This window comes from Schistocerca americana, chromosome 1, assembly GCF_021461395.2.
Source record: "Schistocerca americana isolate TAMUIC-IGC-003095 chromosome 1, iqSchAmer2.1, whole genome shotgun sequence".
In the NCBI taxonomy this organism is placed as follows: Eukaryota; Metazoa; Arthropoda; class Insecta; order Orthoptera; family Acrididae; genus Schistocerca; species Schistocerca americana.
In genome coordinates, this window is record NC_060119.1 from 709165715 (window position 1) to 709193586 (window position 27872).

Sequence of the window (27872 nt, forward strand, 5' to 3'; positions counted from 1 at the left end):
TATGTTCTTGATCAGTTTTTTGTGGTAAAGCGCCAAAAATGAAATAACATTGCAAAACACAGACTTTTTTTTTGGCAAAAATATGTACTTGCGGATATACCAAACAATATTTGTAAGAGAATAAATAAAGGCCATTTACCTTATCCAATGTGTTTTTTTGCTTATGTAAGTAATAACATCGAAAGAAACTGTATTCTTCCTCTTCATTATAGCTGACTTTTTCACTTAAAATGTTATTTAATAATAACTGCTTTATCAACTAATGTTCTTATTTATACACAATGGGGGCATCAGTTCTGAACTGTTATTGTAAAACCAGAGTGATTTTGCACTTTCTGATATCAGACTGTGTCTGTGAAAGAATAATTAATGGGAAAAATATACAACTTGTTTTGGAACATATGCAGTTTACCACTAAAAAAGTATAATAGCAAAATAATGTGAATATATGCAGTGAAATAAGTAAATTTCCAACGTTAGCAAACGGTGAAACCATCAAATCTTTCTTCCCATTAAACCTTGATGTGTCATGATGTTGACAGTTGTGTGAATATAGGCATTTGAAATGCATTATGAAATGTTTCGATGTGATGTGACATGAAGTGACAGCAAATGTGAACTGGTCTTAATAGACTAATGTGCTACATTTTATTTGTCCTAAAAGTACATTGAGAGAAAAAAAATGGCAGTTGTCTATCACTTCATTGGAAATTTTCAGAAAGATTTTATAGGGAAATTTTCATATTTAGAAGCATTCTGGCATTCCTTAGAACACACATAATTTAGCCCTGAAAACGGAGTTTTTAAGGGAATATTTGAATTTATAATTATGTTTAAAGTGTAATTTTCAGAAACTATGAGACCATTGTAAATGATGGTGTTCATTTTACATTTCATCACTTAGATGTAGAGAAGCACATGGTTTAACATAGTTTTTTTTGGCGCCCATTAACAAATTTATCCACTTGGATAACAGAGATAGACTCTGGAAAAGATTAATTACAATATTTTTTCAAATCTAAATTTTGTTGTAAGACATTGTTACTGAAACTCCTAACCTAGATATTAAATAGTGAAATATACATATGATACTCAGAAGTTAATAATTACTGAATGGTGTTGAAAATCTGTTAACTTAATATTTGTGAACTAAATAAGCTAAAGCCTGTTATAAATTTATTAGTAGTCAGCTATTGTAAACGAAATACATAAATTTGTAGATGAACTAAGTTTACAAAATAGTTAATTATTTAGGAAATACGTATTTTTTCTTGTATATCATATGATACCAAGTATTTATTTGCTGCTCATTAAGCTAATTTTTGTATGATGCTGGTATAAGTATTCAGGTTGACAATTAGCAACAAAAATTAACATGAGTGGTGCTTAAGATAAAATTTATTATATGCAATGATCAAGCTAACATTTCCCATTATATAAATGAGCTCTTCAAACATAACAATTCTAGAAATGATAGTCACACACTTATACCCATTTATCAGGCTTTCTTCTTACACAGGCACGTTGTTGCCATTTGTCGACATTAAAATTTTCCAACAAAATTTTTCTTTGGCCATGCAATAAAATGGCTTGGATTCTACAATTAATATTGAGTTGTCTTTATGCAGTAATAGTTAATCTACTACTATGTATTACTGTCATAATCATTTATGTTTTTACTAGCAGTATGCTCGGTATACGGTATTGGAAGACATTAATTATTTGGTCACACACAATGTACATGTATTATTATTATTTTGCCACACATTAAACTTTCAGATACATCATGTATGCCTAAACAACTTTCAGCAGCACACAACACATAACTTGTTCACTATTTCTTGTGTGAAAATGTTTGTGACCATACTATGGAACTTTGAAACTAGGTATTCTGGTGTATTACAGTCCGTATTCCGTGTTCCTAACTTTAATATACATAGTCCTGTAAAATATTATGACTTTGCCTGACGTTTCACAACCTCTACTCTATGAAAATACCATACTTTATCGTTACTGGTGGACACATTTTGCCACTTACAAGAATTAATGCATTGTACCTTTCCTTTCAAGAATACAGGAGGCTGTTGACGTCAGTACAACACAAAAATTTAACGTATAGGATGTGAGTTGCAGAACATTACTAACAAGGTTTCGTAAGGCATAATAGAGAGGTGGCAGTCGATTTCTTGATATCCAAAACAATCGTATACTGTTTGATGTAAAGTGCTAAATCACCTGACTCCGTTTTACTATGACAGCGAAAAGTTTAAGTATCCTAGTTCCCTGCACTACTGCAATGAGTTCTAGGGAGATGTTGCTAAAATGCTTTGAAGTGAATCCTGGAAATCTTCATTGGTATTCGCTAGGACACTTGTCTTTGTCTGTCAGTGTCGTAAATACCTGAAAAAAATCGTTAAATTATGTTTCGAATGCTAAATTTCTTTTCCGGTTATTCATCAATTTGTTATTCCCAGCCCTCATTTGCATTTATCTCTTGGAAGCTCACAGAAGACGATAGTTAAAAAGGAGAATTTGATGTAGCGAACGATATCATTTTCTTTGTCTGCCTTGGTGCATTATATTTTTCGATGATTCTGGCACTTATATTGTGTAATCTTTGCGCAGTTTTGATGTACCATCATTGAAGTTGCCGGTGAGACGTCATCTATGATTTGCTTTGTATCCAATGATTACAATTATATATAATATGGCGGGTTACATGTTTTGAAAAGATGTTGTGATAGTTGATAACAGAGGTGTTTCAGCACGATAATAGGTTGAAACGCAACAAGGTAATTACTGTTTAATATTGTCCCTATAAATCTCTAAATAAATGTGTGGCAGCTTTACAGTGTATTATTTCTTACAGGAGAGAATACAAGTGATAGAAGTCAACGTTGATGCATTGTTCCATGATTTATTTGTTCTGTACATTATGTTTATCAGTACTCAAGAAAAGATGAAACTCGTTGTGTGATAGTAATAACAGTGCATTCTCATATTTACGTCTGACTCTTCAAGATAAGACACTATACGCAGTTTCGTGTGCACTAAGCCTTCCGACGCTTGGCTGTTGTGCTTCAGTGAAACTGAAATGTGAGATTTAGTGTGTTGGACATGTGAGCTTTCTCTTTTATTTGAAAGTTGAAATTTGTCGCTCATTTTATGGCATTTTACATGTATCCTCGTTCGCGAGTGATTGCAGACATGCGTCTGGATGCTCTTCCAGTAATTGTCGTCCTTCTCTATCGCCGTTGACGTTTCCCTCTTTTGTATTTGGTGCCTCACAGCCATTACCTGGTTCATGAACGTACTTTCTTTCGACGTTTTCTGTGATACGGATGTTGCACTCTGTTTTTATCTCGCTTTTGATTTGGCTACCTACGTCGGTTGGTGTATATGTAATGCCACACATATGATTAGACTCTGCGCTTTTTTCGTTATATGATAGTTGTGCTGTAGTGTCACATTGACGCTGAAGTTTCATACCTGCTTCCATGTGTTTATGTTCTTCTTGCTGCTTCATGAGGTACTTCTTGAATTCATCTCGAAAGTAACTGTCCATTGTCTTAAACACACTTGTGCTATACCATAATAAAATTCCTATGAGGAACACTCCTCGAAACATACCTGCGAGAGGAAGCATAACGATTACCAGTTTGCAAAACTTTGCAATCCCTGTGATTGTTTGTCTGATATGTGACCAGTGTTTTAATTTTACAGAATTTGAAATTTTCTTTTAGTTTTTGTGTAGTATCATTTAGTTCAGTCCTCAGAAAAATGACCTAATGATATCCAAAAACTGAGACATGTGTGGCCACGCCATTGTTAAAAAGACCACAAAAGAATTTGCTATAACAAAGAGTCTCATGTATTCCACGCCTTCCGAAGAACGCAGCCAACTTCCAAATCCTTGATTTTCATCACTATCAGAAAGGTCACCTGTGTCAATAGGCTGAACTTTTTCTTCTGTAACTGCTTCTGTTGTATTGTTTGCCTGTTTACGTTTCTTCATTATTAACTGTAAAAAAATAAATAAATAAATAAATAAATAAAAACAATTCTGATAAAGAATGTGGTTGTTGAGTGAAATGTTACAGGTGAAATATTTCTTCTGCATAGTGTTTTATGGTATACACTTAAGTTTTACAGCAAACCATAATACTATAACTTGATGTCTTTGTTACTTAATACCTTTATTAATTGCTAAACTGCACATTTAATTTATATAATGTAGTCATATCTTTGCATATAAGGTGTCTTTGTTTTCACAGAAAATAATTTACAGCTGATTTGTGTTTCAGGTTTTGTATATATTCTCATTAGAAATTAAAATATTATATCCAAAGAAGTAAGTCTGAAATCTGTTCTTAGGGAAAACACAGGTACATTACTGTTAATGTTGTGCAGTGTATTTTTTATATATGGTTATATAATTGTATTAATCTTCAAAGATGATTTAAAATGATTGAAAAGCCTGTTTAAAAGGTCTGTGTAATTATATAAGCAGTTTGGCAGGAGTATTGCAGACAAAATTTTTAATTATCATTTCTGAAACACAAAGCAGGCAGGAATGTGAGTGGCCAAATGAACTCCTAAACAAAACAACTATTGATAGTGTAATAGCACTGAAACATAATAGAAGCAGTCTTGCTGTACTTGAGGTGGGACTGCCGGCTGTGGTGGCCGAGCGTTTCTAGGCGCTTCAGTCCGGAACTGCGCGACTGCTATGGTTGCAGGTTTGAATCCTGCCTCGGGCATGGATGTGTGTGATGTCCTTAAGTTAGTTAGGTTTAAGTAGTTCTAAGTTCTGTGGGACTGATGATCTCAGATGTTAAGTCCCATAGTGCTCAGAGCCATTTGAGGTGGGACTCTCACATTTATTTACTGTTTAAGCAAGTTTGGGCAAAATAATGCTTTTACAAATAACCTCAATATGATTAACCAGGTTAATTCTTCTGTTTTTCCTAGAATGAAAATTAAGGAAGTAATATTGCTAGATAAAGACTGCTAGAATCAAGTTGAAAAAGGTGTGTCACGCTGTGGGAGAGGACTTTCCTAGAATGAAGTTACTGTAGCATTAGTCCATAATAGGCAGGAGCTGATTTCATACTTGCACAATTGAATGTTTGCAGTTTACGAGACCTCATGTGCATAACTTCACAGCACTGACGATCAGCTGTGAGGATGAGACGTGCATTGTTAGGACTGTAGAGTTTCCAATCAAAGAACAACAGAAGATGCTATGAAGCCTCAGAGTGTGGGTATGCGCTATGTTGTATCAGAGTAACTTAATAATGTAAAGTTTTGCTGCCTTCATTGTTTTGATGGTTGCAGGTTAGACAGTAGCAGCATATTTTACTTTTATACTGGTAGTATCCCAGTCATTGTTGAAACAAAAAAAAAAAAAAAAAAAATCAAGACATTTCAAAGGCAGCCTTGCAATAACTTGCTCTGAGCGATAGTAAAGGAACATATAGCATTGACCTAGATCCTTCAGCTTGAATGGTAATGAAACAGTTAAAATAATCTTGTGTTGTTATGGGGGAGATGGCTGATCACTGTAAATCAATGTTGTGAAATTCTCTAGGTCACACATTTCTGTAGAAGAGTTTGTATAGTAAGACATGCAGTCCCAGTCAAATACAACAGTGGCTTCTAAATTCAGATCCAATCGTGTTGGTCAGTTCTGTTACTTAAGGGAAACTCCCCATTGCACCCCCTCCAATTTAGTGGTAAGTTGGTCCATTGGACGGTCTATCAAAAACGGAACACAGATAAAGCATGAAAACAGGAAGAAAGTGTACTGAACTGTGGAAAAAAAGAAGAAAAATAGAAACAGTGAATGGTCCAAATTTAATATCTGCAACAATTGTTATATGTAGTGTCTTGATTGTGTGATCATGGTGTCAGAACGTGAAGCAGCAGGTCTGGATTCAAATCTCTTTTGTACCCCATATATACAAAATCACAAACTGTCCATCTGGTCATTGACGTGTTTGTTCGCTGTCTTCAAATCTCCGTCTGTGCCATGGCATAATATCGATTTGCAAGAGTGACATGTAGCAAAGGGACCTCCAGACGTATTTATCTCCTATTTGTTCTACATAGACAGGTACTACATGTTATACTTCTTGCATTCTATTTTGGAAGCTTTGGCTCTTGAATTCCTTTATTGTAACATAGTTCACACCTGTTCATTTGTTTTTGTCGTTTCTGTGACAGATCTAATTGTAATCTTGCCTGCTCTCGCTATTCATCACAGAATATGTCATGTGGCAAGAATACACTGTCATTGCAAGCAAATGTGATGAATAGTGAGAGCAGGTGAAATGCCACATAGGCCTCTCACAGAAATGAAATCAACAAATAAATAGGTGTGAGCTATGTGACAACAAAGGAATTCAAGTGTCACAACTTCCCATGTTGCAGCAGACATTACACCATGGCGCACACGCGTGCGTACGTACACACACACACACACACACACACACACACACACACACACACACATCAGTGACTGGGCAGACAGTTTGTAATTTTGTGTAAAAAAAAAATATATACATATATGGTGTACGAGTGAGATTTGAACCCAGATATGATGCTTCAGTCTTAACATCCTGACCACACAACCATGACACTGTAGATAACAATGTTTCTCTGTGTTGGACTGTTCACTGTTCCTATTTTTCTTCTTTTTTCTACAGTTCAGTACACCTTCTTCCTTTTTTCATGCTTTATCTGTGTTCAGCTTTTGATGGGCTGTCCAATGGGCTAACTTACCACTAACTGTGAGGAGGCGGGGGGTGCAATGGGGAGTTCCCCTTTTCAGTTGGACATGTTACAAGGCTGCGTGCAACTGATGTCTGTAGATGTGACATTGTTAGCTCCTAATCCTAAAAAAGAGCCAAGAGGGGACAAAGTTAGAACAGTACCAGTGATTGTTTGTAGTAGTTTTGCTCTCTTTTTTTCCATTGTCTTTCTTTCCCTTCTTGAAAATTTTGAAAATGCTTGATTATGAATATAGAGTTTCTCTTTTTCTGTATTTGATAGGGACATCTCTCTCTTTTAAGTCAGTTTATCTTGCAGTTATTTATTTATTAATTTATTTATTTGTATTGGTGAAATATATTTAGACACCATAAAAATATATGAAGAGAGAATGAAAGAAACAATCATATAGAACCATAACACTTTTTATCCAAGTGCACAGTTTTGATTATGACTTGCTGGTAAGTAACATGTGGCCCTGCAGGTGTAATTCTGCCACAAATATGTGTTCTTATGCCAACAGTGGGTGCTGAGTATTAATTGTTCGCTCTAAGAAGACTCTTCGAATAGTGGCTGGCAGGAGCAGCTTATCAATTGAAATCAAACATTTGACCCCTGTCAAATGTAAACAAGGCTGTATTATTAATTATAAATATTGAAACATGAATGTTCTCTGTACACAATTGTAACCATAGCAAAAAATTGCATGGAAACAATGTGGCTTTAATGTACCAACACAGTATTGAAAGCTAAGGTTCATAATCATCAGAAACACATGAACATGTTTCAAAGTCATACACCATCTTCTAACTTTTTTTTGAAATAGTTACTCTTGTCAGTTACTGTGCCAAGAGTCTTCTTAGACTGAACACTCAGTAAGTAGTGGTCTGCATTAGTAAATAAAGTTAATGATTAAAACTGTTTGCGGTGGCCGTGCGGCTCTAGGCGCTGCAGTCTGGAACCGCGGGACTGCTACGGTCGCAGGTTCGAATCCTGCCTCGGGCATGGATGTGTGTGATGTCCTTAGGTTAGTTAGGTTTAAGTAGTTCTAAGTTCTAGGGGACTGGTGACCAAATATGTTAAGTCCCATAGTGCTCAGAGCCATTTGAACCAAAACTGTTTGCATATGTTTTAAGTTTGGATCAACAGTTAATACCAAAGATTATATAAGGCCTGAAAAATATTTAGCTGTTATAGCTGGACATTTTGGGCAATAGTGCCATACCATCATCCTCTCCCACCCCCATGCAAATAAGATATGTCTACAAATTGTTCTGTCACTGTATATAATGCTCATGGATGTTGCTATTCAGGGTGTGATTTAATGTTTCAAGTATCACCAGAACAGTTTTGGCACAAGCATACCAAGTGGGGAAAGTTGTTTTTCAATTTTTATCCAATGAGAGTGGTATGATCTCCACAGGGTGGATGCAGAATTGCTAAAAAATTAGTGCTGATTGACAGTTTGTGAGTTTGAAAATGTATAATTGCTTTGGCAACTTTCAGTTGAATGTTGCTTCAATGTATGAAAGTAAATTATTTGTGAAGATTAATGTTTATTGTATTTGCCAAAATCAGAATTTATCAAGGTGCACGCTCATGTGATCATATGTGATCATGCCCATCCTAGTTTTTGATTCTTACAGAATCTGCTTTGCCCAATGGTTTCCTGAAACTAGAAGTAGAAATAATAACCATGATTGAACACACTGTCACTCTGTCTGGTATCACATTTGTCATCACAGCATTATTTCTGAACCTGTTTCCCATTAGTAATGATATTTCAACATTTATCTGTTCTGATTAAAAAATATTTATCAACTGGCAGGTAGTCCAGAATAGTTGCACTGCTATTACTTATTTGTTTTGTGCAGCAGTGTTTGAATGTTTGCCATGTGGTGTTATGTGAGCACAAGGAAATGTGTCAACTGTTGGTTGTTAGTACCCAATGAAAGAAGCATGGAGACAAATTGTGTCATAAGTACTAGCGTAAAATCTGATCAGATACATAACTATTCAACGAATTAGCTAAAAGACAAATGGTGGTCATAACCTTTAAAGTGTACAATATTTTTTGTTCCATAGAAATAATAAGTTTGTGTCACATGATTTACAGTTGAAATCACAGTGTAAAGTATATTAAACATCAGAATAACGGAGTTACTGACAGCTAGTTGTTTACGGGGCAGCTATAACAATGAATCAGTGCACGAGTTTGGTCACACCTTCCCTCCTGTCCACAGTTGTCATATCATTCTGCTGCTTCAGCTGTGGACGACAGTTGTGGTCCTTAATATTATCGTTGTTATTTTTTTGTTATATTTTTTGTTTCTCTGTGTGGTATGTTTCTTGTACAGAACATGTGAAATTAATTATTGAAGTGATAAGACTAGCATGTTCCTGCAAAGAGAACTTGATACTGTATGTTAATTGGGAACATATGAACGTACTCGGCATTGAACCGTACAGCAGAAGCCACTCGAGTCGTATTGAGCTTGTGCGTAGTGGCGATCCAACATCCGCCCCCCCCCCTCCCCCTTTCATGCTCAACTGTCATTTTGTTAGATTGAGTCTGGTATAATGTCAGGTGTGGTGTCAACATTTGAACTGTGCAATAGAAGTAGCTGAACTGCTAACATCCACATTTATTGGCATAACCAAGTCTGTCAAATTGTCTCATTCCAACCTAACCTACAACTGAAGGTTGTGCTACAGATCAGTCTACCATCACCTCAATCTTCATTCTAAAAAAGGGCTGTAGTTGTTTATCAAATTTGTTTACAACTGTTTAAGGGAACCTCTTCTAACCTACTGTAAAACATGAATAATGTGCAAAGAATCTTCAATAATTTCAATTTTGACAATCAAAATGCATTGCCTCTGTTCTCATCTGTCATTACATACAAGATTGTGTTAAGTTTTTGGCTACGTTAAACTAATGCATGTGAAATTTACGTACCATAGAGGTAATGTACCCTGTCTGACATTACTCCTATCTAGGCTGTATCTGTGGTTAGTTCCCAGGCATCACTTGCAGCAGCTTAGTAATGCAGAAATAGTTTTCATCTGCATGAGTTAAAGAATAATAATCCAGTATAGTAAGGTGCAATTGAATTGGCACAAAGTAAATAAATTTAGCCAGAAAATTGTGCTTAATGCAACTCAGGCTTATTGATGTCTAGTTTATTTGATGGCCATATTTTTATAGAGCAACATATTGTAACAAACGGCAACATAAACATGGCAGTGAATGTAATCTGTGTGATTTACCTTCTAGAGTTTTGTTCCTAGATCTGAAGCAAAATTGTCCAAGGCACGTGGAAATGTTCTGTGCAATTTGCAGCATACACCTTTAAACAAAGACATATGACTGTGATAAGGTGTCACACAAGATAGACGCAAGATAAGCAGAACACAAAATGAATCGAACTGAAAAAAATATTTTGTAAAATATACGCAGTAGTGTGAAATTATGTTCCATGTTAGTTTCTGGGTAACTTACATGTTGACCAGTAAGCTTTAAAAAGTTTGTGTGTTTATTGTACCTACTCTGTAATTTAAAATTAGCTGTAATTCACTACATGCTCTCTCTCTCTCTCTCTCTCTCTCTCTCTCTCTCTCTCTCTGTCTGTCTGTCTGTCTGTGTGTGTGTGTGTGTGTGTGTGTGTGTGTGTGTGTGTGTGTGTGTGTGTTTGGTTGCTACATATGTTCCGGTTTCATTGCTCTTTCATTAACACTTTCTGATAATTATCTGTTCGATAGCAAATAAGCTTGCATCACCACAACCACCACAAAACCGCTAAGAAACAAAAAGTACTCGTTTCTGTAAGGTAATGTTTAATGTTAGGTACATCCAGTTGGGCTGATAATACGGCATTTTGAAAGATATGAGCTGATATCTAAGAACATTTGCATGACAATTGAATTTTTGCTGTCAGTTATACTAAAAATAAAAGAAAACTGGGAGTGATATTTGCAGTAAGATCCTGAAATAATAAAAACTGCTAAAACGTGTGGAGTGATTATCTTCACTGAATGTGTCCGCGTTTAAAACTGTTGCTTTTCTTAAAATAAAATAACTTGTGATGTGAAATACAGTACGTTATTCTGATACTTGACGAATTTTGCTTCTGAAGAAATGAGAGAAACCTTGGACACCTGCAACTCCCCGCCCCCTGCCCTCTTGTAACTTTTTCACTAAGCTGTTCATTTACTCTGCTGGTAAGTCTTTTAAAGTAGTTGGTTTGTATTTCTCGATAAACTAACAGCGTGTGACAGTTTATCTGTTCCTAATATTTAGATTTTTGAGACTTGGGCAAATATCAACAAGCTTATAAGCTTGCTTGTTGATATGTCCAGTAGTAATATTTGCCAACATAAACTGTAGGCTTTGTGCAAGGAGAAATTTACTGAACCTAAGTTTGTTTTTGGAGCTGCGTCTGAAACACAAATGATTTTTTTCTGTTACAGTCAGAGGGAATTGATTAAAAACGCATTTGGGAAAATTAATTTTTTCCTCAGGGTCCAGTTTACTGTAATGAAGAAAGATATAGGAGTTAGACATGGTGACTGTCTCTCTAACCACTTCGCATCCTCAAAAATGTGGGATCTTCAACAGAACTTTGAAATAGCCATAAAAAAGGTCCTGTTTAATGAAGAAAAAAGTTGAAATTCTTCGTCTCTGACAGATATGCTGTTTCAAAGATCAGATAACCTATTATTAATATTGTGGATACGTGTGAAACTGCCACTTTTCACAATAATGGCAAGAATCTCTTTGACTCCATAGAAAAATGTTGATGAGAACCTGAAATTTTTTCTAATAAACAACATGATATCAGTGTTTTTATATGAACATTTGGTAATACTGTACTTTACAAATTGTACCATGAGAAACTGCCTGCACAGTTCATTATGGTCAACAGCACTTGAGTGCATGCTTTTTTTTGTTTCTCCTCAACTCTTAGTGTGAAGTACCTAGAACTGACTTGAGCAAATGCACATTTGAAAGATGTTTAGTGTGCCAGTGTATAAAACCCACTTGTTTTTATTTTTTTGCTATTATGTTGTTATGCCTACACCTTGTGGCCCAGATCATTATCAAATGGACAAAGGAAAAAAAAGAAAAAAACGGTTCCTTAGTTTGGTCTCAGACCATAAATTTTGAATGAGCAGCCACATACCATTATAAAACCCAATTGAATTTCAGTTTAGCATACTTCAGAAACGCCATTCCACACAAAAGAATCTGTGCACCCTATCATGTAACATAATGAATCAGTACATAAAAACTTTTTCTACTGTTCCACAGACGAAGGATGGCCCTGTTAGCAGTGTTATAACTGACATCATGCTTTCACTTTTTGCCCCAATAGTGGCTGCTGAGTTGTATGAAATGGAAAACTTAATTGCGTTCCTCTGAGTGGATAGTACTTTGTGTTGACTTTAACATCTTGAGTTTCAATGGAATACCTTTGCTGTAATTGAAAAGGTTCTCTGACAATTGCTTTTTCATCTGTCCCTGGATTTTGGGTTTAGAGACTCTAGTGAAATCTTGTACCAAATTCTCAACTACATTGGTGCTTCTTTCTAAATTACCCAGTTGTTATTCTAGACTCATTTTGAAAGAAAATACATCTGTGATGGAAACTCATTGAATGTGCTCTTCCCTATCCTTGAATGCAATTCTTAATACCACATGGCATGTATTCCATTGTTGTTGTTGTTGTTTTCAGTCCTGAGACTGGTTTGATGCAGCTCTCCATGCTACTCTATCCTGTGCAAGCTTCATCATCTCCCAGTACCTACTGCAGCCTACATCCTTCTGAATCTGCTTAGTGTATTCATCTCTTGGTCTCCCTCTACGATTTTTACCCTCCACGCTGCCCTCCAATGCTAAATTTGTGATCCCTTGATGCCTCAGAACATGTCCTACCAACTGGTCCCTTCTTCTAGTCAAGTTGTGCCACAAACTCCTGTTCTCCCCAATTCTATTCAATACCTCCTCATTAGTTATGTGATCTACCCATCTAATCTTCAGCATTCTTCTGTAGCACCACATTTCGAAAGCTTCTATTCTCTTCTTGTCCAAACTATTTGTTGTCCATGTTTCACTTCCATACATGGCTACACTCTATACAAATACTTTCAGAAACGACTTCCATATGGTGTCCGTAAATTTTTGGCAGTGTAGTGTATGAAGTATTAACTCATAAAATCCTTGGTTTGCTACATTCTTAAGTATTACCAGTCAGACAGCAATCCTTATAAATTGGAATTAGTGAAAAAGGGAAAATTTTGTGAAAAACTGTGCTGTTTCTGTGTACGATCATTTAAAAAAATAGCCCATTAACTCCTGTTGGAAATACTACAAGAAAGGCACCGTGCATTGTGGTAAGACTTATTTTATACTGTATTGAGCATGAATTTTGTAAGACAAGTCATGTTGCTCTCTCCCACATACATCCAGCTTCATCTTCAAGGCAGGAAATTTAGAGACATGTTGCATAATGTGAGTGTCTGTGGATGGCTGTTCTTTCCAAGCACATCTACGAATGATGGGGTTTTACGCTCACTTAAATGCAGCGTCTTTTTGTTATTGCCAGATGGATGACTGCAAGTAGATGATAACCACTAACATTTTTGTCTCACTACCAACTGGAGAAAAGTGTTTAGATACATCCTTTGAACTGTCAGATTAGTCTTCCACACTGAGATTTACTATGTGTGTGTGTACTTCATTAATGGTATAGTTTGAAAGTGCCCTAATTTTGTATGTGATAAGATTATTATAAAAAACGAGGCAGTGGTTTTTCTGTCAACTTTAGTGCTGTGCACATTTTAGTAACCATTTTCTACTGGAACTGATTATCCAGCAACAAAGGCATATAATACTTCGAAATTCCAACATTGCTAATGTGTGAGTTCTGCATTTCATTTATTTAATGTTGCTGATCATAATTTCGTGGCCTTTTATATGTAATAAAGAATGCTCATCATGTGTTTCCAAATACTGTGTATAAAGTCCAGTGGACATCGCATGGTGGGTGGAATAATTACATGAATGTTTCACTTCATGCCATTACCGTTCCAGCACACACAAAAAGCTGCTAAATGTAATTACAGAGAATAGAAAGACAATAACTAATAATTATCACCCTGTCTCAAAGTTTTTGAAGTGAGTTGGTAACATCATTTAAGTAGGTTTATGGAAATTGATAGTATACAGGAGGCAGTCAGCTATGTATCTTTATGGCATATTGCTTAAATCGATTTTCTAGTCCGGTTCATAAGTTACAAAAAAGATAATGATTACATATGCAGAAGAATAAATGAGAAAGAACACACGGCTCTTCATGCACCACATTTTTCTGTTTAGATATTTCCACTTTTTGTTCTTTCTGCTATGTATGCAACGTTCTACCTAAATTTTTGTAGGTGTTTTTTTAAGAACTTGTCAGTGTACAACAATGTACCCGATGCACATGCATGAAGTAATAAAGGGAATTTCAAGCTGAGTAGTCAGCAAGAAAAAATTTAATTAACACATCAGATTTAAACTAAATCAAAAATGAGTGCAAAATTTGGAATTTCAACAATTTTAAATAAACTTGTTAATCCAAGTAAAAGTATTTAGAAGGGGAAACAAATTAGTTCCAATTTTGGCCACCAGGTGTAAATCTGGCACTTTTTTTCGTTGATGTTTCCAGTGCTTTCACTGAACAAATTATGTAAGTAGAAGTTGTTGATTTTATCATCATAATGCCTTTGTCACTTGTCTAAGATTTTTTTGCCCATGTCCTGTTCCTAATCCGTGACTCATGGAAACATTTCTATACAACTTTCTTGCATTCACAATGCCAGATTTGCACCTGGTGGCCAAAACGGTAACTAATTTTTTTCCCAGCGTAAATCACTTCCGCATTAAAGCGTTAGAATATCAACAAAATTTCACTGCCATACGACAATTACAGCCCATGCTTATTACATTTCTAACAGATCACTTGGGCCCGGATTTTAATGACAAGTCCTATTTTTTTCTGAACTATAGGGTGAATTTTAGATTAATTTATACACAAATCTAGGCATTTTAGTGTCAAAAAATTATTTTGATTGTGCATATAAAGTCAATTTTCAACAAATTTTAGTAATAGGTCATATTTTAGTGAACTTTTAATACAATAGGTCATATTTCCGTCGACTTTTGCCGAAAATGCATATACTGTTTTTCTCCTATCTTACTGGACACACAAATAAGAAAATGAATATGTTGCTCATGAGACAATATTTAACGTGCTATTATGAAAGATAAACAGATAAATTAGTACACAGCTTTATTTCTCAGGACTGTAGCGTGTACCTCAACAGTCGTTTCGCGAACATAAAACATTGTTGCGCAGTCGACAATACACTCTCAGAGCCAACAGAGGCGGCTTCTGCTGTAATAATGATCGCAGTCGCACAGGTGTTCCCAGTGACCAGTTTGAATACAGCCTTTGCCTTGTTCAACATGCCTAAAGGAAAGTGCTCCAACAGTGTGAAGTTGTGAGGATATGTTAGAGAATTTGGAGAGAAGTTCTTTAGTACTGATGGGAAAATTTTGTAAACTGTGTGAAGTTAATGTTGGTGCAGAAAAGCACTTTAATGTGCAACCGCTAAACACAGCAGCTGTGTGAAACGAAGTGCTGAAAATAACAGCAGGCAAACACTGTTATTTGAACAGACAGGTCAGTCGTCAACTGTGCAATCATTCTGCAAGGATTTGTGAGAGATGGTGTCCTGCAACATCTCATTGGGAAAGCTGAAGAATCCACGCTTCAGGCGATTCTTAGAGAAGTACGCAACACATCCAGTTCCAGATGAATCTACACTGAGAAAGAACTTTTTATCCGTATGCTACAATGATGTGTTCAACAAAATACGAATTACTATTGCTGAGAAATAGATCTGACTGTCGATAGATGAAACTATGGATATTAGTGGGCGATACATTGCAAATGTTGTTGTTAGTGTTCTAAAAGTTGATGGCCCTGGAGATATGTTCCTATTAATGTGTGAAGCTCTCGATAGTGAACAATTCGATGATTGCTATTTTGTTTGAGAACACTCTTAAGCTACTGTGGCCTGATGGTGTGAATAGAGACAAAGTTTTGCTGCTTGTAACAGAAGGTGCTTCATATATGGCTAAAGCAGCCAAAGGACTTCAGATTCTCTACCCCAGTATGGTGTACGCCACTTGTCTTGCACATGCGTTGCACAGTTGCCGAAGAGGTGCAATCAAATTACGCTGACGTGGACAAATTAATTTCCTGTGGAAAGAAAATCTACGTGAAGGCTCTGCTACGGGTGCAGAAATTCAAGGAACAAGCACCTTCAACACCACTCCCACCTAAACCTGTTCTTACACGATGGGATTCTTGGCTTAATGCTTGCCGAGTATTACTGCACCAACTACACCCAAATAAAGGCAGTCTTCTGTGAGCTTGATAGTGATGAATCAAGGGCTATCAAAATTGTGAAAGAAGTTTATACAGATACATTGTCTCGAAACTTGGCATACATCAACGCCAATTTTTCAGTGATATCAAAAGCCATCAAATGACTGGAAGCTGTTGACACTCAGCTATGTGAGGCCCTGAGTATTGTGCAACATGTACAGAGGTAGTTGTGTCGACCTCATGGTCATGTGGCTGACAAAGTGAAAACCAAATTGCAAAATGTTCTCCAACGGAATCCTTGGATATTCTACACTGTGCAAAATTAGTGACAGTCTTTCAGGGAATGCCACAACATTTGAAGATACTGAAACAAAGCTGAACTCCAGTGACCTGGCTGCCTTCAAATACGCTCCAGTGACGTCTTGTGAAGTGGAGAGGAGCTTTTCCAGGCACAAAACTATCCTCAGCGAAAACTGTAGATCTTTGACAATGGAAAACCTGAAAATGCACCTTGGATCCAGTGCAACTTTGCAGATACTGAAGATTGACATACGGTATTAAATGATGTGAAATGCTTTAAATACTATGTAGAAATAAAAACATTGTTTTACTGTTTTGATAGATGATCTTTTCACTGTACTTTGTGTTTAGAAAATAAAACATTCAGACATCAAAAAATAGGTGCAAATTAGCCGCAAACCCTACAGAAAGAAAGTACTATAGTTCCAATATTGTGAGAAGTGAATTTTGTATTACTTTATGATGAATAAAAAATTAAATAAACAAACAAGAATGCTTTAAATAAACTTCTATTAAGTCATATTTTATTTTTTAAGGTCATATTTATGGAAGTTTTAGGTCATAAATGCTTGCATATTTCACTGTTTTTTAGGTAGTTAAAATCCGGGCCCTACAGATCACCTATGGAACCAACAAAGCTATCATTGTGACCGTTTTCCCATACGAATCAAAACTATCAACCTTCTGAATACTAGAATTGTTTCTGTTCTGCAAAAGTGTCTAGGCTGAGTGTACTACTTACATGCTGTGGATTAGGGATGCATGTTGTTTTACATCCCTCAACAAGGACATTTTGGTTTATAAAATAAGCTACACAGTTATTTAGTGGAAGCATTATCAGTAGTTTTCTAAACTAATAGTCTGCACAGACATTAAATAGTAGGCAGTTTGTGAGGGTAATGACACAGTTGATAAAATAGCTACACAATTTTTTATGAGTTACGGTTTAGTGACAGAATCTTTTGTAATATAAAAACCCTGCACAACCCAAATGTCTGTATCATTGCATAGCAAACTTTAAATTTTAAGCAAGAATGTGCATGATAAAGGAAAAATAAAAGACAGTTTTTGTTAGTAATGTTTTCATATATACCTGATTGTCTGTTGTGTTACCTTTACTGAGAGGAACTGGCACAAATGACAGTGCAGGAAGTGCCTTTCTGTAATAAGATTTAGGCACATAATTAGATTGTAGAATAATCTTGTTAGACTGGTCTGCTTGCATGTGGTGTAAGAGAAATTATGTAAGCAAGCAAAAGACAAAGTAGTTGTACTTCTTTGATAGTCTAAGGTTATATTTGATAATTTGCAGTTTGATTACTCAGTATTTGCTATTTGAGGAGTTATTATTGAATGTATAAATTCACTTAAACAAGTTTGTGTGTGTGTGTGTGTGTGTGTGTGTGTGTGAGAGAGAGAGAGAGAGAGAGAGAGAGAGAGAGAGAGAGAGAGAGAGAGAGGGGGGGGGGATTCTTAATTTAAGTATTCTAATCAATTTATTTACATGTCTGTGAAAATTGTGCAGAATGTCATAGAGAAGATTCATGGATGGAGAGAACATTTTCCTCTCCTCATTCTTTCATATTTTCTTAATATCATTTTCTCTATTAAAATGAATACATAAAAGATGTGATACTATTTGTGATTCAAGACTTCTATGACTTCATCAAATTATTACTGTTGTATTCATTAAAAAATATTTTAAAAATTGTGTTCAGTGACAACATTGTGCTTTAGAGCTCTGTAATTGCTGAAGGCTAGACATGAAAAAAAGAGAGGTGGTTAAAATGCTACTGGCTTTTTTTTAAAAAATACATTTAACTGTGCAATTTATAAGGTAATTAAATTACGTGCGCTTAATGTACAGTGTATGTGCGTGAGAGTTAAACCAAAATTCATGACAATGGTGAGGGTTATGTTAAACATAAATAACTACTTAAAACAAACAATTTGCAAATTGAATTGTGTTGTGGAAGAACAACCATCCATAGTCTATCATGTCCCTAAAATTGTCATGAAAATAAGGCCAGGTGGATGTGGGAGTGAGCAGCACATCTTGACCTCACACACAATTATTATTTAAATAAAAGTTTATTAAATTTCCAAATTTTTCCGGTAGAGAAGCAAGTGTAAATTAAGTTACTTCTTATATTAATAACAGCAAGAACCTGAAGGTATTTTTCCATAATTGCATAACAAATGAGCAGCTAACCTGTACCATCTTACTTCCTCTTTTTTTTTATGAATATACTAAAAGTGTGTTCGAAATATCTGAAGTTTCATTAGTTATATTAGTTGCATGTTCTGTTACCTCATACTTACTACTATATACTGCAATTTAAGATTCCATAAATATAAAGAACAGTTGATTTGAATTATAGCTGCTACCATGGTTTATTCAGTTGGTGGATTCAACCACTGCTATTAAGTAAAGGTGATCTTTCCTAACAGATAATTGCATGTGGACATATAACACAATATGCTATTTATCTATATTATGGAAAGGATAGTTGCTTAGTTGCTATTCCCTATACAACGGACATGATGAGTTGCAGATAAGCACAACAAAAAGACCATCATAAAGTGGGCTATAGGCCAACAAGACCTTTGTTGAACACACACACACACACACACACACACACACACACACACACACACACCACAATCAGAGTTTGCTGAGGGCTAGTCTCTCTCTCTCTCTCTCTCTCTCTCTCTCTCTCTCTCTCTCTCTCTCTCTCTCTCTCTCTCTGTGTGTGTGTGTGTGTGTGTGTGTGTGTGTGTGTGTGTGTGACATAGGGTTTCTGACGTAGGGTTTGTTAGCTGAAAGCTCACTTTCCAACAGTGCTTTTGTTGTGCCTATCTGTGAATCTGTGATGCAGCATCTCTGCTACACTGTGTGATCAAAAGTATCTGGCCACATCTAAAAACATAAGTTTTTTATATTAGGTGCATTGTGCTGCCACCTGCTGCTAGGTACTCCATATCAGCGGCCTCTGTAGCCATCAGACATTGTGAGAGAGAAGAATGGGGTGCTCCGCGGAACTCACGGACTATGACCATGGTCAACTGATTGGGTGTCATTCGTGTCGTACATCTGTTGGCAAGATTTCTGTACTACTAAACATCACTAGGTCCACTGTTTCTGATGCGATAATGAAGTGGAAACGTGAAGGGACACATACAGCACAAAAGCATAAAGGCCGACCTTTGAAGAGAGTCGTAATGTGTAATAGGCAGACATCTACCCAGACTGTCACACAGGAATTTTAAACTGCATCAGGATCCACTGCAAGCACTATGACAGGTGGGAGGTGAGAAAACTTGAATTTCATGGTTGAGTGGCTACTCATGAGCCACACATCACGCCGGTAAATTCCAAATGAAGCCTCGCTTGGTGCAAGGAGCATAAACATTGGATGATTGAACAGTGGAACAATGTTGTGTGGAGTGACGAATCACGGTACACATTGTGGTGATCCGATGGCAGGGTGTGGGTAAGGCGAATACCTGGTGAACGTCATCTGTCGACATGTTGATATGGTGTGGTTGTGTTTTTCATGGAGGGGCTTGCACCCCTTGTTGTTTTGTGTGGCACTATCACAGCACAGGCAGACATTGATGTTTTAAGCACCTTCTTGCTTCCCACTGTTGAAGAGTGATTCGGGGATGGTGATTGCATCTTTCAACATAATAGAGCACCTATTCAAAATGTACGGCCTGTGGTGCAGTGGTTACATGACAATAACATCCCTGTAATGGACTAGCCTGCACAGAGGCCTGACCTGAATCCTACAGAACACCTTTGGGATTTTTTGGAACACCGACTTTGTGCCAGGCCACACCAACAGACATCGATACCTCTCCTCAACGTAACATTCCATGAAGAACGGACTTCCATTCCCCAAGAAACCTTCCAGCACTTGATTGAACATATGCCTGCATGAGTGGAATGTGCCATCAAGGCTAAGGGTGGGCCAACACCATGTTGAATTCCAGCATTAACAATGGAGGGCACCACGAACTTGTAAGTCATTTTCAGCCAGGTGTCTGGATACTTTTGATGACATGGTGTATAAGGTGAGTAGCAACTAACCTTGTGATACATTGTTATATTCCACCATGGATTTTCCATTGTAAGATTTTATTTATATGTCATGTATTTGCCTAAATGTGATGAATAGATGCTTCTAATCATAGTCGTCTTAGCTTTGTTGCATTTTCTTCTTAGTAGTTGGTTTTTATTCATAGCAAAGCATGGCAGCAATTATATTTATTCATTTGTAAGTTGTGACATCTATTCTGTATGTTTTGTCATTGATGTAACTTTGCTCATGAGATCCAACATGGCTGTAAGGAAGAAAATAGCTGAAGTATTGAAACTAGTATAGCCAATAAACAAAATTCACGTGAGCATTGACACCTTCATAATCAAATCCAGTGAGCTCATAAATTCTCTATGCTAGCATGGTAAATACGAAGTTTTTGGATGTGATGAGAAAAGACTTAAAAGTGATCATTTTACTTGTAACATACATGTTTTGAGATTATTATTTCACACTCAGTGTCTGTCTCTGAAATGTAGAAAAATATATAAGGATGATCAGGTGTACTTATGCGAGCAGTTGCTACTCTTATTGTAAGTTTTATTTATATGTTATTATTACTGCTCATAACATGTGATTTTGTGTTTTACACAGCTGTATGTAAATGTGTGAATTTTTCACAATTATAAATCACATATTTTACAACATGTTAAATTACTATTATTCATGTTAAATTCAAGTTACATGGTCATAAGCCACTGCTTGAGTTGCTTTTGTTAACATCTTAACTTTATTTGGTAAAAAATTATAAGAAACAGCTATTTTAACATGGGGCATTTTGCTTAAAATTAATTCTCTGTTAACCATCCAAAAGTTTTTTATTTTATCATTTTCTATTTTATCTTTTTTTTTTTTTTTTTTTTATTATTTTTTATTTTTTCGTATATGAGGAATGTGAATTCATGTGGTCCTATTTAAGAACTTAGTATCTTCTTTCACTAGCAGAATGGTTTTCAGCGTATATGTGCCATGAACAGTGAGAATATTTAATTAAGTGAATAGGATTTTGTGAGTTGTTCATATTATTATGATCCTCAAGGCTCTCTGTTGCTGTATGAAACCACTTCTCAGATTAGTGTTGCAAATCTCATGCTACTCCATAAGACAAGAAATGGTATACTAATCCAAGATGTAAAGTCCTTGGGGTTTCAGAATTAAGATATGGTGATTATCTCATTCATATGGGCAGACCTCTTTTGCCATTTCGATGAATGTCTGTCTGTTATATATAAGCCCAAAAATTTACATTCCAAACAAGTGTAAGACAGAATTTCATCAATTGCAGTATTTGGACCACTCGGTTTAAAGTGCATAATATTTGTTTTTAAGTTGGCTCCTTCTGTCTTTTCAGTAAAGTTTTCAATCTCTTCAATTAGGTGGGGCTCATTGTCTGCACAATAGACACCAGATGTGTCATCAGCATCATAATGATCAAATGCTTATTATCTAGAGAACTTGGGAAAATATTTACATAACATGGGAATAGGAATGGATCTAAAATGGGGCCCTGAGGAACACCAAAAAGTATCCAGTATTTCTTCATAATTATATAGAATATCATGATGTATTTTATCAAAAGCTTTTGAGAGATGTGGGAGTACACTTGCTGCTTGGACATTTTCTTTGTCCGAAGTACTGAACGGACAAATTTTACTGTTGCTGACATACCAGTTCGACCTCTTCTGAAACAGTGTTGGGCATCACCTAAAATGTCAGCAGTGCTGTAATGTTTGAAGATTCCTTAAATATTATTGTCTCAGTAGTTTTGCTACGTGTTGAGATCAAGGCTTCTCGCTTTATGACTGCAGCCACATTCAGCTTTCAGGAAATACACCATCTTCGAGAACACAGTTCATTAGTTGACCTAATGGTTTCACTAGTTCATGTTTGCGTTTCTTCAATATGTATGGAGAAATTTCATACAATCTTGAGTATTTTTTTCGGCTGCTTATTGCAAGTAGTGTACTGCAGTTCTTTTTGTTGTTGTGGTCTTCAGTCCTGAGACTGGTTTGATGCAGCTCTCCATGCTACTCTATCATGTGTAAGCTTCTTCATCTCCCAGTACTTACTGCAACCTACATCCTTCTGAATCTGCTTAGTGTATTCATCTCTTGGTCTCCCTCTACGATTTTTACCCTTCACACTGCCCTCCAATGCTAAATTTGTGATCCCCTGATGTCTCAGAACATGTCCTACCAACTGGTCCCTTCTTCTTGCCAAGTTGTGCCACAAACTCCTCTTCTCCCCAATTCTATTCAATACCTCCTCATTAGTTATGTGATCTACCCATCTAATCTTCAGCATTCTTCTGTAGCCCCACATTTCGAAAGCTTCTATTCTCTTCTTGTCTAAACTATTTATTGTCCACGTCTCACTTCCATACATGGCTACACTCCATACAAATACTTTGAGAAACGACTTCCTGACATTTAAATCTATACTCGATGTTAACAAATTTTTCTTCTTCAGAAACGCTTTCCTTCCCATTGCCAGTCTACATTTTATATCCTCTCTACTTCGACCATCGTCAGTTATTTTGCTCCCCAAATAGCAAAACTCCTTTACTACTTTAAGTGTCTCATTTCCTAATGTAATTCCCTCAGCATCACCTGACTTAATTCGACTACATTCCATTATCCTCGTTTTGCTTTTGTTGATGTTCATCTTATACCCTCCTTTCAAGACACTGTCCATTCCGTTCAGCTGCTCTTCCAAGTCCTTTGCTGTCTCTGACAGAATTACAATGTCATCGGCGAACCTCATAGTTTTAATTTCATCTCCATGGATTTTAATACCTACTCCGAACATTTCTTATTTTTCCTTTATTGCTTGCTCAATATACAGATTGAATAACATCGGGGAGAGGCTACAACCCTGTCTCACTCCCTTCCCAACCACTGCTTCCCTTTCATGCCCCTCGACTCTTATAACTGCCATCTGCTTTCTGTACAAATTGTAAATAGCCTTTCGCTCCCTGTATTTTACCCCTGCCACATTCAGAATTTGAAAGAGAGTATTCCAATCAACATTGTCAAAAGCTTTCTCTAAGTCTACAAATGCTAGAAACATAGGTTTGTCTTTCCTTAATCTAGCTTCTAAGATAAGTCGTAGGGTCAGTATTGCCTCACGTGTTCCAACATTTCTACAGAACCCAAACTGATCTTACCCGAGGTCGGCTTCTATCAGTTTTTCCATTCGTCTGTAAAGAATTCGCGTTAGTGTACTGTATGATTAAATGATGATGGCGTCCTCTTGGGTAAAATATTCCGGAGGTAAAATAGTCCCCCATTCGGATCTCCGGGTGGGGACTACTCAAGAGGACGTTGTTATCAGGAGAAAGAAAACTGGCGTCCTACGGATTGGAGCGTGGAATGTCAGATCCCTTAATCGGGCAGGTAGGTTAGAAAATTTAAAAAGGGAAATGGATAGGTTAAAGTTAGATATAGTGGGAATTAGCGAAGTTCGGTGACAGGAGGAACAAGGCTTTTGGTCAGGTGAATACAGGGTTATAAATACAAAAGCAGGGGTAATGCAGGTGTAGGTTTAATAATGAATAAAAAAAATAGGGGTGCGGGTAAGCTACTACAAACAGCATAGTGAACGCATTATTGTGGCCAAGATAGACACAAAGCCCACGCCTACTACAGTAGTATAAGTTTATATGCCAACTAGCTCTGCAGATGATGAAGAAATTGAGAAAATGTATGAAGAGATAAAAGAAATTATTCAGGTAGTGAAGGGAGACGAAAATTTAATAGTCATGGGTGACTGGAATTCGACAGTAGAAAAAGGAAGAGAAGGAAACGTAGTAGGTGAATATGGATTGGGGCTAAGAAATGAAAGAGGAAGCAGTCTGGTAGAATTTTAGGTAGAATTCTTTTTGTTGGTGGACTCAAATGTATGTTGTTTATTCCATATTGTGCAGACATTTTTGACAGTATGTATAAAGTAATTATTGAAAATATTGCTAACTTGAATGGGGTCAGAAATAACATAATTATTTACAGTCAATTCTACAATATTAATATTCAGCTTTTGTTGTGTTGTTTCTTATTTCATTTACAATTGACCAGTAGGACTTTGAGACATTGTCAGGGCTTAGTATCTTCTGGCTAATTCTACACATTTATTCTCGTGTCAGAGACAGCAAAGGACTTGGAAGAGCAGTTGAACGGAATGGATAGTGTCTTGAAAGGAGGATATAAGATGACCATCAACAAAAGCAAAACGAGGATAATGGAATGTAGTCGAAGTAAGTCTGGTGATGCTGAGGGTATTAGATTAGGAAATGAGACGCTTAAAGTAGTAAAGGAGTTTTGCTATTTGGGGAGCAAAATAACTGATGATGGTCGAAGTAGAGAGGATATAAAATGTAGGCTGGCAATGGCAAGATAGCGTTTCTGAAGAAGAGAAATTTGTTAACATCCAGTATTGATTTAAGTGTCAGGAAGTCATTTCTGAAAGTATTCGTATGGAGTGTAGCCATGTATGGAAGTGAAACATGGACGATAAATAGTTTAGGGAAGAAGAGAATAGAAGCTTTCGAAATGTGGTGTTACAGAAGAATGCTGAAGATTAGATGGGTAGATCACATAACTAATGAGGAGGTACTGAAAAGGATTGGGGAGAAGAGAAATTTGTGGCACAACTTGACTAGATGAAGGGACCGGTTGGTAGGACATGTTCTGAGGCATCAAGGGATCACCAATTCAGTATTGGAGGGCAGCGTAGAGAGTAAAAATCGTAGAGGGAGACCAAGAGATGAATACACTAAGCAGATTCAGAAGGATGTAGGTTGCAGTAGGTACTGGGAGATGAAGAAGCTTACACAGGATAGAGTAGCATGGAGAGCTGCATCAAACCAGTCTCAGGACTGAAGACCACAACAACAGCAACAACATTCTCCTGACATTGTTATACTGATACTTGTATTGCTTGTAGAGTTCTATATGTAACTCAGAGTTAGTCAGTCTGTGTGAGCTATACATGTTTCCAATTTTTTCTTTCAGAACTTTCGTTCTAACTTCAAATCTCACACATTTTAATTTAAATGGTGGTTTTTTGAACACTCATTTTTTAAATAGGATGATAATATTTATTTGCCCAGTCAGAAGCTCTAAGAAAGAGTTCCATTTATTGTTGGCCTCAGTGATGGTAATAACTGATTTCCAAGATTCATGACTTAACCTATGTCTTTGGTCTGACCTAAATCATTTGAGAAGTGACAATTTATGATGTCTGCTGAGAGGATAGGATCAGAATTTGCTGCAACATGATCTATTGAACCACGATGTGTGTTATCTATTCTAGTGGGTGCTAGTCCTAGTAGATCTTCAGCCCGTTAGATGAAATACATTCTCTAAAATGTTCACTTTCCTGGCTGTCATGTAGTGTTGATACTCAGATCTCTAAGCAAGACAAGTTTTACACATTTTAATTTACTCAAAACTTCAAGCAATTTCAGGAAAGCATCAAAATTGCCACCAGGGGGCTATAGTACTTATAACAAAGAAGGAGACAGAACAAAACATGAATTTGGGAATTGCAGTTTTGAATTATTTGGGTGAACAAGTTCTCTGTTGACAAATTAATTTTTCTGTGGATTTTCTATAAAATTTAACTTTCTCAAGTAAGTGGCAGCACCATCACCATTGTTGAGTATTGATAGTTTATAGCCTTCTAACATGAAATAATGAATGTTTTCTACCGATTTCTGATGTTCAGCAGCAGCAGCAACAACAACAACAACAACAACAACATTCCTGTGATAAATGATTCAGTAATGTCTGTTTGGTTTCGTAAACCCTGTACATTATAATGGAAAAATGGTAGGTTAGTATCGTGTGAATTTAAGGCTATGTGAGGCATAGGCCCATATGGATCGTATACCCTGGCATTGAAGTCCACCTGCATAATCAGTACTTGTCTAGGTTGTTACTGTTGCTTACAGTTTTGAACACAGCTTTCCTTGATAGTTTATAGCCTTCTAACATGAAATAATGAATGTTTTCTACCGATTCCTGATGTTCAGCAGCAGCAGCAACAACAACAACAACAACATTCCTGTGATAAATGATTCAGTAATGTCTGTTTGGTTTCGTAAACCCTGTACATTATAATGGAAAAATGGTAGGTTAGTATCGTGTGAATTTAAGGCTATGTGAGGCATAGGCCCATATGGATCGTATACCCTGGCATTGAAGTCCACCTGCATAATCAGTACTTGTCTAGGTTGTTACTGTTGCTTACAGTTTTGAACACAGCTTTCCTTGAATATGCCCCCAGCCCCCCACTGACTGTTAGTTATCTTTGATTTATATGATTTTGCACACGTCATTTACAGAATCGAACTATTTAGATGCAAGTGCGCTACTCTACTGTGCCAAGTTTGTTTCCTCTCATTTAGAGGTGTGATTACAGCACTGTGGCGCAGGAATTTTGTTGTCTGCCAGAACCACAGACATGTATTAACAAACAAACTCAATTATGTAATTTTATATTTTCAAGGTGATATTTAAAACTTTCTTAAAATTCTTTGTAAAAAAAAAAAAAGTATTTGTTGATGTATGTATTAAACTTTCATGCATACATATCTATAAATGTGCAGCAAGAACCCAAATATAAAATTAATGTATTTAAATAGCCCATAAATTGATCAGTGACACATCATTACAAAATGATGTAGCAATTTATGTTAGTTTGCAGCCGCTTATGGACATAAAGATTTACATAAATGTAGAGAAACTGCACAAATACAGGGTGGGGCAAATAAAAATGGAACAGAGTTCCAGGGTACAAAAAACCACAGCAGAGGAAAGGAAACACATTACTAACCAGATTATATCAGATGTTGAAACTGACTAGCATTCACCTCTTGACACTTGTGGGCCCTGGTCGGCAGGTTTCTGAAAGCAGATTGAAGCTAGACTGCTGGGATTGCTGTGTTTCTTGAAGAATATGGGAGTTGTTGCAATATACCTTAGACTTAAGGGCTTCCCCCCCCCCCCCCCCCCCCCTACACACACACACACACACACACACACACACACACACACACACACACACACACACACAAAGTAATGACACACTCATAGGTCAGGTGACCTGGGTGGCCAGCTAGGGCTGTGACCAGACTGACCTCTGCTAACAACTCTGTCAGATGTGAAGACTGTGTAAATATACTCCAAGGTCCGACAGGCTGTAAGGGCAATTGCTCCATCCTGTTAAAAGAAACTGTAGTATTTTCCTCTTCCATTAATGC

General features: G+C 36.6%; 1 protein-coding gene and 1 long non-coding RNA gene across 4 annotated transcripts in view; one reads left to right on the plus strand and one right to left on the minus strand.

Moving 5' to 3' along the window:
• The first annotated feature begins 2635 nt into the window (after nt 1–2635).
• Nucleotides 2636–27872, plus strand: part of LOC124610014 (ran-binding protein 3) — a 306655-nt gene continuing 281418 nt past the window's right edge. Inside the window, exons 1-2 of one of the 3 annotated variants that reach the window (XM_047140123.1) lie at nt 2636–2792; nt 5136–5264. The gene's annotated coding sequence lies outside the window, so the exon portion shown is untranslated. The remainder of the gene's footprint in view (nt 2793–5135; nt 5265–27872) is intronic. The other 2 variants (XM_047140124.1, XM_047140122.1) reach the window with 2 other exon arrangements.
• LOC124610060 lies at nt 3884–17662 on the minus strand. Its single transcript, XR_006979498.1, has 4 exons — nt 17602–17662; nt 10042–10121; nt 9731–9837; nt 3884–4021 (listed from the first exon to the last, which is right to left on the minus strand). It is a non-coding gene; the product is annotated as an uncharacterized LOC124610060 (long non-coding RNA).